Source organism: Elaeis guineensis, chromosome 9 (genome assembly GCF_000442705.2).
Source record: "Elaeis guineensis isolate ETL-2024a chromosome 9, EG11, whole genome shotgun sequence".
Lineage (NCBI taxonomy): Eukaryota > Viridiplantae > Streptophyta > Magnoliopsida > Arecales > Arecaceae > Elaeis > Elaeis guineensis.
Genome location: NC_026001.2, coordinates 23562771 through 23574502, shown reverse-complemented (window position 1 = coordinate 23574502; position 11732 = coordinate 23562771). Strand labels below are relative to the sequence as shown.

Sequence of the window (11732 nt, the reverse complement as noted above, 5' to 3'; positions counted from 1 at the left end):
TTTTATTTAAAAATTTTGTGTGATGAAAATGCCCTTTTTCTTTGAAAAAAAATATGACATCCTGTTGCATATTATGACTTCCTATATGCAGGATGCCATAATATGATCCAAAGAATTATGACATCTTGTACATATTATAACATCCTACATCAAATTATGACTTTTTGCATGCAGAATGTCATAATATGGTCAAGATATCACAATATAGAAGAGATATTTTTATCCAACCACTTTCCAATGCGTATTTAATATCTGCAACTTTATTTTTTCGTTTGAAAATTTTTAATGAAGAAAATATCCCTATTCTTTGAAAAAATTATGATATTCTGTGCATATTATAACATCCTGCATTATATTATGACATCCTGTGGATAAAGATTATAACTTTCTAGATACAAGATGTCATAATATGAATATAGGATATCATAATTTTTTCAAAAAATAGAGACATTTAAATCATTCAAAATTTTAAATAAAAAAGTAAAGCTAAAGATATTAAATACGTAATGGTGACTACATGGATCAATTAAATAAGGTGGTGCACTCTACACCGGCGCCCGCGCTGCACAAAGAATTTTTCTATCATCAAGAGATATTGATCCTAGAAAGGATTTATAAGGATTGTGAGCAAATAAACCCTCAACATTTATTCTTGTAGTGCCCCACCTCCCTCAACTAGCTTGGACTTGTCCATTCAACCACCCCTACCTGGCCAAGGATATGCTTTGCACATATTGATGCCATAGCTAATAGATTCAGGTGGAACTTTAAGACTCTATCTATAAAATGACTCTGCTTTCTCCCCTTCAAGTAGCATGATTACTAAACACCGCCATTGGAACTCACTTTTCTTTTCTCTTCCACTCTTCACCACTGCTCTCTTTGAGGCTTCGCTAGATTGAGGAACTAGTGACATTGCCTTCTTCGACTTATCCGTCCATCCAAATAGCGACCATCGGCCTTGATTTTCTCAGAAAATTATTTAAAAATCCCGAGCTCCCTCATTTCTGTGGTCACCCATTCCTAATTTTTCCACCTTATTTTTCTTTGTTTCCACTGGCCACTGGCTACCACCGGCTGACTAGGATAATTCGATCACCACTGTCCAACTATTGGATCTTTCTCTTCCTCTAATTTTTTAGTTGAACTCTTTCATTTTTATCTCATAGAACACTTATCACTGTTGGCACACTTTCTGCTACCCACCATTGCTAGGAGCCATCACCCTTTGGCCCCTGCCGCCATACTGCCTTCTTTCACCTCTCATTCAGCCTCAGGCACCCAAACACCGCCTCTTTTGTTTTGTGTTTCCACTCTTTTCTCTCTTTCTTTCTCTCTCATATCTTCCACTCCGTCTCTCTATATGGATCTAGTGGAGGGCCCAAAGCTCCTCCTTTGTGGACCCTAAGTGGTCTGCTGTAGAGCATTTTGGACTGATATCGTTGTGACTTCCCATCATGTTGACCTCCATTTTGGCTTTTGTCGGGCATATCTAAAATCTATCATTTATGATCTTTATCATATAAGTTCCTGCTTCATGATCCACTAATTAAATCACTTAGATTTGACCTATTACGAGCTATCAAACACCATCATCTAGCTAACCATATCATTTTTCTCTTTCTTGAAATTTTACAACTATAAAAGTTGTTGAATAGGATTAATTGGGCTTTGAATGATTATGAATAGATTTGATTGATTTGCTTAATTATTTCGAGGGTTCAAGGTGAAAAGATATAACCCTGACACTTCTTATGAATTTTCAAATTTTTAGCTATTTTTAATGCTTAAGATTTTATAGAAAATATAAATGATATTTCACATTTTTACTAGTTTTCAAATTTCTAGTTATTTTTAATGATTAAGACTATAAAATATATAAATGATGTTTCACATAGATTATTTTGTATTTTTCTTAAAATTAAGGATTGAGCATACAATATTATGAAAATCATATGTTGCCATAAAAAAGATAATCTCATGAATGTTTTAATGTAAATAAATTATTTATGAACTATGAACTCTAAATCATGAAAAATTTATGTTTTGTTATCGAAGAATAATTTTATATTTATTTTACTGTTAATGATTTGTTTATAAACTATCAACTCTATAATACCATTTAGTACATTTCAACATATTTATTTATATATTTTTTAAAAAATATAATTTATAAAAATTTATTTTAAGAAAATATGATTAAAAGCTCTTACATAGCTTTGTATGGCCCTATCCTTGGGTTATAATAGTTGGCATATGGAGTAGCCAGTGAGTTATAATAGTTAGCGTAGGCCCTGCCAACGGATTGTAATCGTTGGTATACAATTCCACTAGGAGGTTATATTAGTTGGCATTCGACTCTGTTAGTAGGTTATAATAGTTGACATATACCTCTTCCGCTCCAACAAGTTATAAGGGTTGGCATGTTGTTGATTGCAACAATATCGTAGGTATAAAGTGACCTTTGCATTAAGTTTGTCAATATTATTTCGTACCATGACATGACCAAATAGCAAATAGCAAATTGTTTCATGACTCTTTGTTATTTATTATATTTAGAACCATATTTATGAAAGTTTCATGGCTCATGCACATGCGAATGCATGATTGATTTGATGCTTACTTTATTATATTGTTACGATACAATATACTATTTTTCCATGAAAATTGTTACCTCTAAATAATTCACTGAGCTATGTAAAAGGTATACTTGATTTGGTAAGATATTATGAGTTTTATTTACTGAACTACGTAGCTTGCTTTTCTGTTTATTCTTTTCAGACAAATAAAGTCGCCAGGAAAAAAGGACATGATCCAAATTTGGAGTAGGAAGCTGAAAGTTTTTTTTAATACAATTTTTGTTCATTGGTTGATGCATAGATTTGTAGTAGATAATTTTATAGATTTTTAAGGTTATGAATTTTTGCATATTTAAATTTTGGGAGCTCCACACTAGTACTTGTTTCTTTATTTAATTGATTGAGATTTTGGACTCCTTTTTGTTATATTTTATATGAGATGGATTTTTATACAGGTTTTCATAGTTGGCTTCAAGTTGCTACGGGTGATATCTCATGGCAGCATTACCAGGCTATATTTGGAATTTAGGGCACGACAATCCTGAATCAACCACAGCACTTGTACCGACTTTAACAGTAGCATTATATTTTCTTTTTTTTTCTTTTCTTTTTTTTTCCTTGTTATGATGGCATGCAGGTCTACGCCTCCCAATTTAACAGTGAAATCAACAATAACAAACAGGCAAAAACAGTTAACCTCTTCATCTACCATTACGATAATGACATTCTAATCTTGCATCACAACTTAGTGAAACAAACAAAGCTTTTGATTAAAAGGTAGCACTATTTATCTGAAAAATTTTATGCTTGAAAGGATGGTGTTGTGAGGGCAAGAAAATTCTTATGCCATCGGAATTTAGGCCATCAGTAAGAACCAGACTGGATTGACGAGATTCATAATTACAAGATGCATTTAAAAGAAGATTAAGAAACCACAATATACGACCATTTCACAAAAATGAATACAGATAATGAAGTTCATATGGATTAAATTCAAGATCCCCCCAATAAACTATTTCAATCTCTCTAAATGTGTTTCCACCTGAAACATGAAAAGAACCAATGGTTAGAAACCCTTCTTCGTCTTGGGACAGGCTATGTACTAATTGAATAGCTATCTACGGCTGAAAAAGAAGATGAAAAACTACTATTCCTTACATCTATAGCGGACTACAGGTTAAAAACAACATGGAGAAATGGCCAGGTGCTTACTAACTTCACCCCTGCTGTCCCTTGCCTCTGCCTTCTTGTGTATGCTTCAAAGCGGTAGGTTAGGACATCTCTCATGAGAGCGAGCAGCTTTGCTTTGCTCGAGACCGGCACTTCCGACAAAAATCAAAACATTGCTATTGCTTGAGCTCTAGCTCGAGTGTGAGTTTCAAAGTCGAACTCTGCATTTTTAGCATCCACTGTACAATGCTTAGGCTTGAAGCTAGAATATGCTCCAAATCATCCAGGAACTCTAATCTTTATTCTACAGCCAGAGGAATCAATAATGCTTTTAAGATCCTCAATAGCCCCAATCGAGTTAAACATCTGTTAGTCCAACTGGCACAAATTGAACCTTTTGATCATAGTCCTGGTACCGTTAATACTCTTAGAACAACATACACCAAAAACATTATCAAGAATTACTCAAATAATTGCAACAAGCAGCAGTTGTAAGAAAATAGTGAACCTTGATTGGTTAACTAGTGTAGATTTCACATTGCAAAGTGCACAATGAAACAACCAGGCTTCCACTCATCAGCAGTCTTGTACAAGATCCTATAGTTTGGTAAGTTAAGGTGCTCATGTTAGACAGGATGTAAAGAATGTAAAATATCCCTTAAAATTTTTCCATGTTGTGATTTCTCTGTCTTAAGTTCATCAATCTCATCAATATGACAATAAAAAAAAGGGCTAGAAACTTATGATACATGTGTTAATATTAACATTGAGAAAGATTAATATGCAATGCACAATCTTGTAAACTCAATTCCCTCAATACAATATAAAGCAAGCTAAACTAGTGGTGAATATTCATTTTAATGTACTTATGCTGTTGTGACATAGATCATGTTTCAGCTAGGAAGGCAGGTGTTAATATTAACATTGAGAAAGATTAATATGCAATGCACAATCTTGTAAACTCAATTCCCTCAATACAATATAAAGCAAGCTAAACTAGTGGTGAATATTCATTTTAATGCACTTATGCTGTTGTGACATAGATCATGTTTCAGCTAGGAAGGCGGCTGCCATATCCAGTCAACCACTCTGAAAATTCAGATATCTGTTCAAAGAAGGTTGACCTACAATCGACACCAATGACTTACATTGCCTGAAGATGGTCTTGTGGGGGGGAAAAGGTGTGGATAGTCACCAGCAAGCTCTTCAAGAAATTCAACATCTGATGGTGAGACACGGCCCAAAATGGTCAAGGAACCAGAAATATTAGTAGGTAATTCTTTCAAAGGCCAGCTTTCATCCCTCTGATGGTGGAATAGTGTTTTCATTGATCAGCATCCAGATGTGGCAGTTGAACATACCAATAACCCCACAAAACTTGTTCATATTCCATATCTTCAACAGACTGCAAAGCAAAATATTGGAAGTTTTCAAAACTTTAATCATGCCAGAATTTTTTTTTGAGGGGATAATCATGCCAGAACTGCATGTTAAAAATATTTACTAAGCTATTTCAAGGTGAAAAATTTGACCTTTTTTCATCCATGACAGGATCCTCATATAAACAGTCACAAGTAGGCCGGCCTGCACATCTGGCTCTTAAAACTGAAGCATCAGTGAACACAACCTTCTTAAGGACTTCAAATTCATGTAGCCCTGGCTTGCCACCATGCCAAGAAGAATAAGCAAGATACACAATAGAGCTTCAGATAAAATCTTAGCTGAGTGTCCTTTTGTCCCTCAAGTTACCTTATGAGGACACCACACCCCAAATGCTCATGCTACCATGGAAGATAGCCGTGGGATAATCACTCTTAGGCACAAAAAGACCAACTGTCACTTACTGATATAGTTGGTTGAAAAGAAAAATAAGCTGCCCCACAGAAATGAATCTCACATGAAACATATCCCAGTCAGGTATCATAATCTTCCTGAAAAGCAGGCCATTGAATAAGAATGAGGCGATATGTAAAGTCTGCATTCCTATTGCTGCTGGCATGTGATCTTGAACATAATTGTAGCAATATTAATCACAACCCAAGTTACCCAATAGTATCATCACAATCGTCCTCACTAAAGAGATGAAATCAAACAAAAAATTTTAGAAGGTGAAAAACAGACAGCCATCATAGAATGTGGACAGTTGATATGATACACAAGACAAAGAACCTGTAACATCACAGAAACATCAGATGCCATACCATCAGAAAAGTCAGATTAGTTCTGGGTTGATATGAAGTGTTCAGTGCTCATCAGTCTCAAAGACCTAACCGTGTGCTCATCAGAAGCACGGATTCTGCTTAACCTATCTTGTATGGCCAGGAATGATGGGATTTCAAAAGCACCAGAAACTCTCTCATGGTACAGCGGGTCTTCTGCAAAATTAATCAGAGTTTCCCCAGCATATTCCCTCAGTTCCTCTGAATCACATCTCAACAGATCAATCAGGACTGGTACAGCACCAGCTTCCACCATAGCTTCCCTGTTCACTCCTCCATAACTTAATTGTGCGATGGTTCCTTCAGCTTTCTCCCTAAGGTCACCATTCACATTTTGCAAAAGTTCAATTAGAAGTGGAATAGCACCTGATTGTCGCACAACTGAAATGGAATGTTTGTACCCTGAAAGATCCCACAAGACATCTACAGCTGCAGATTTTACTTGTTCTTCATTGCCCCGAAGAATCCTCACCAGCTCTTTCAAAATCAACACAGCATTTTCCTCTGCCACAGCCGGTACACAAAAGACATCCTCTGCAATTTCTTTCCCAAGGGGTTCAGGTCCTTCGAGCAGCTCCACATACAAAGGTATAGCACCAGCTTGAACTACCGGCCTAAGATAGTCAAAGTGAGATGAGATAATACCGAGAGCATTACCAACAATTAGTTTGCTCGATGCATCACCATCACGTAGTAATTGAATGAGTGCTGGAATAGCCCCCAAGTCTACAAGCATATGCCGAACTCTTCTAGCAACCCAATGCCCTGAGCAGCTCGGGTTCTTGAGGACAATTTACCAGATGATACAGCTTCAAGGAGGAAGGGAAGTCCACCAAGGTTTATAATAACCCTCCTCACCTCTCTCAACATTGCCAATGCACTGAGAATCTCCAACAAGTACCGCTTCATATCATCAGTGCAGGTAGCAAGCAAATCCAAAATGATTTCTAACCCTCCATTTCTTGCCAGAATTACCCGATTGGGGCTGTCAAAAGCAACAATGGCGCTAAGGCATTTAAGCAATGTCCTCCGAATGCAATCATTTGACTCAGATAGCAATCTTAGAATTAGCGGGATTGCCCCAAATTGGCCAATCCTAGGGCACAAGTTACCGTCAGCCCTGCAAGCAAGGCAGCACAAAGCATAAGCAGCAGCAGCAGCATGAATCATAAAGTGCGAGCCACCAAGGAGGTCGACAAGAATCGGAACAAGGCCTGCCAAGACAGGCTCTGGTGCATCTTTTGAGAGACGGGCGAGCTCAAGAGTGGCTTTCACCCGGAAAGTCTCATCCTCGCAGGCAATTATACTCTCATAAACATGGGCTGCTTGATCCCAGTCAATACCTGCATCAGTTAGGATCATCTGCTTCCAATCCATCCGAAGGAATACTTTTAAGTTCAATCCCCAAGATGACAGCTTTATGTACAAAAACGCAATCTTTTCAGCTGATACAGGGTCTTCCAAAAACCATCATCTATATGATACCAAGCCCACTGAAGAATTCAAACTTAGATGAAATCCCAGTCAATCCCTGCATCAGTTTTAATCAACTGTTTCAAATCCATCCTGCTGAACACCAGTTTAACCCCAAAATGACAACTTCTTCTAGAAAACAGTCTTTTCAGCTATTAAGGTCTTCCACCGTAGAATACGAAGACTATTGAAACATTCTAATTTTTTAATGGGGAAAGACTGGAAAACGGACTTCCTTTCACAAGCAGCAGCATAATTTATCCAAGAAAATAAAACTAAGAGATTCGGTCCGATTTAAATCCTAGAGTTCAGAAATGCAAGGAAATTAGAAGCGAGACATTCGAGTTTTCCCCTTTACTGCCCGTCGAATCCAAGGTTTCCAGCAGCTCGAGTGAAATGCCGCTGGTCTGAATTTGTCTATAAACCACCCAATTAGGGAGAGGATTTCCGTCTCCAAGAGAGAAGAAGACGGACCAAGATAAAGAAGGTCGCACATCTCCAAGTCCCACCTTTCTGCGTGAGACGAGAAGCCCAATAAAAGTGGGTTCGAAGGATTAAGTTTTATTTGATTCTAATTTAGTCTAAATCAAATTTAAATTAAATTAAATTAAATTGAATACGAAAAACTATCAAATTGATCAAATCAAAATTATAATATATATCTGATTTGAATAATTAAATTAATTAATATTAAATCAAATTAAATTTGATTAAATTAAATTATTTAACTTAATTGAGACTTGATCTATAATTTAATCAATCCTTTAAATCATAATACTTTAATTAAGTCTTGGTGCTAATAATTAGTAGCTGCCAAAATTATAATACTTACAAATTAGCAGTTTTTAAAATTCAAACTATCAATTCAATTAATAATTCGAATATGATCCAAACCATTGATCAGGTCATGCTCCTTTTATATGTGACTCCTTAGGTTCTATTCTATCTGATAGTGAGACATATCGTGATCTCCATCATAGTATCATCGAAACTCCTTTCAATGGACTGGAACGATTCCAACTCACCTCAATAAGAATTGTTGATTCAAAAACGATCTTAGTGAGTTCTCATGATCCACCAATGATGTCTGGCAGTATGTAGTGGTAATCAAACAGAATAAAAAAAATGAATTTCTAGATACAGCTATCGATGATACAATTACTCTATCATGAGTCCTGACTAGACGCAGATCATGAAAAATTCATCAAATCCCATCGTCAGTCATATGCCAGATTGGCTCGATTTAAGTTCATCTATGAATCCTGTGAATTTTTTTTTCAGTATTCACACTTACTCTGGTCAGAGACTTTCTGAACTCATTCTTGCGAATCGCATAGGACTACTTCTTTATCAGATCGATATATTCTATCTAAATGTATCTTACTCCAAATAGCAAATCTGAATCTACAATAACCAACATACACAGTAAGGATCCGAATGGTTAAAGATCAAGAGAATGTGCAGTCAAATTAAGTAGCATTACTGTGAATAGTCGAAAAAATTACTAACGAATGAGTAAACATTCAAATGGTTTCTCATGTTGGTCACGCTCAGTGTAAGTTGTTCTCTAACAGCTACCTATACTCTCACTGCAGAATCTCCATACTGCAAACTCGAGATCCATCTTTTTAGAAGGGAGATAATCCGTGCACTGATCTTAAATAGATTGATCACTGTCCTCCGTGATGATCCTACGATCAGAAACTTTTAGAAATTAATCACTAATGATATATGTCTCTAATTTCAACATCTTGAGAATATACAAAATCATCTTTGTTAATTTTTAGAATAAATCATGGACACATACAATATGATTGGTAATAATAAAAATTATCCAACAAGTACAAAATATGTCCTAAAGAAATACATGCATCTACCAAGATTGTCTTCTAGGGCACTCATCAAACAGTCTTGATGTTGCATGGATCTGGAGAGTTGGCATGCACCCAAGGGTGAACTTGTTTTTGCATATAAGGTGGCCTGGGGTTGCCTTCCCACCAAGGCTATTTTGAGAGATAGAGGGATAGACCTCTAGCCTGCTTGTCCATTATGTGGGTAGGAGGATGAGATTATGGAGCACGTCTTGTTTCACTGCCTAAGAGCTGGATAGATCTGGTAGCTAGCAAGCTAACTTCTAGTGATCACCCATGCTGAGGCGCAATTCAATCTTTTCTGGAGTGCTTGAGGTGGAGCTCCAAGGTCGAGACGACTAGGGTGACGGTATTCATGTTGCTTATATTACTCACCGTACATGGTTGTCTAGAAATAGCTTTGTTTCAAGTCTAAGAGGTGCTCGACAAGATTTATTTTGGAGAGAGCCTTGATGCAAGTAGCTAAGATCGTCCACCCTCGTCAATAGGGATGACCATGAGATCCTCGGATATCTGAAAATCCCTTTTCACTAGTGCAGCACCCATATGGTCTTCATCTCGTGAGAACCTCCACCCCTGATCTATCTCAAGGTAAACTTCAATGGCAGTATTTTTGGTGGCAGTGAAGGTGTCAGGTTTGTCATCTAAGGTCTGCTTCAGGCTAATAGCTGCAGGTAGGAGCCATCTTTATGAGCTCACTGTGCCAGGTGCTGATCGTGAGCTGCTTGGGTCGGAATTGCATTTGCATGGCAGATGCTTGGAGGTAACCGCTTGGTTTTGAGGATGATTCTGTCATAGTGATGAGATGGATCCATGGTTGCATGCAGGGGGATGCTACTCATCCTCTACTACGGGACATCAGGAGGTTGTTGATTGGGAGCATTGCCCTTGATATCAGGTATGTTTTTCAAGAGGCGAATACGATGACAGATTAGAGGCATTATTTGTTGTAGAGCATTATGTGGATGTACTCTAGACTGATCTTGGGACGGCGATCCCCAAGCTATTTATCACATTTTGATTTTTGATCTTTTTGGTTGTGTTCGTACTAAATTTATATGAGTGCTTCGTTTTATCAGAAAAAAAAAAAAGAGGACAGAGTTCTAAACCATATTAAAAGCATGAACCATCAAGACGTTGATATCCTTGTAAAATGTGATGGGACGATAGAACAATGAAAATGGACTTTCCAGACTACCACAGAGGATGATATAACAAAATAATGATTTGGCAAGGATGGAGAAATGGAAAGATCGAAACCAGATAAATGGCATGTAAAGGTGTCAAAATCATTTCATTTATTTGGTGGATCTGATCAAGAAAGAAAAGGATAATAGCATCTGATACATTAAAAGAAGGATTAAGTAAAAAAATAAAATCAATAACAATTGTTGTCCAATGAAATTGGCAAAATACAGAATGAAGCTCGGGATGATGGCTAGCAAATATGCATGAATACATATAATTTCCAGCTGGATCCATATCAAATATCCACCTAGAAACGTGAAGCATCAAATCTATAGCTGTTTTCGAACATCTAAGTCGATTTACGAGCAAAAATGGCATAAGGGGAAAGACTGGTGTGCATAAAATGGAAACACCATGAGTTGCCCTCTCCTTTTTACTCTGCCTTGCCAGAATCTCACACTATGATGGTTATTCAACCTCTCTTGTATGTCCTCCACCTTTCTTAAAACATCAAACTGCACCACCACCCTGCCCCAACTCCAGATGCAATACACCCCGGCTCCACTTCCACATCCTATAGATGGAAGAATTGTGTGTCAGTAAGTTGCTGGCATATCACAAGTGTCATTCCTACCATGCCATCCCAAGTCATTGCTTGGCATGCATCACCATTAGCATAACAGGTAATGACATGCAGCCAATACCATGCTGATCCTGCATGCTTATAAGTTACTAGCATCATATGTATCATGTTGTGACATGCCAATCAGCACTTACATCAATGATATATGCTTAAAGTTCTATCCAAACACTTCAAGTTGAATTTCATAAATAATTGGACATTCCGTGATATTGCTTGATAGTCCAATTACACATCAACTTTTTGCAGTTCTAGATAGAAGTCAAATTTAATGAAAGTTTAGATTATCATTTACCAAGTTTAGCAAATTATTAGGCAATATATTCAATTACTTGCATGTTACAACATATAGACATCTGCATACACATCAAATATATATGCTTTTGGACACCTAGGAACTTGACAGAACATCATGTGCCCCCGTCGCATCAATTCCAAACTCCATGATTAAAAGCATTATTCAGGTTACCTATTATTTTATAATAATTATGTTCTACTAAAGACAGTCACCAGACTAGCTTCCAAGGATGCATCAAATTATCAGGAGCTAAAAAGGTTGCGAGCATGATACAAACAGAACCAAACTGAAAAT

The 11732-nt window shown here is 36.9% G+C and overlaps 1 pseudogene; it reads right to left on the bottom strand.

Annotated features, from left to right (window-relative positions):
* Positions 1-3435: 3435 nt before the first annotated feature.
* LOC105035818 (uncharacterized) lies at positions 3436-7938 on the bottom strand (annotated as a pseudogene).
* Between the last annotated feature and the right edge of the window lie 3794 nt (positions 7939-11732).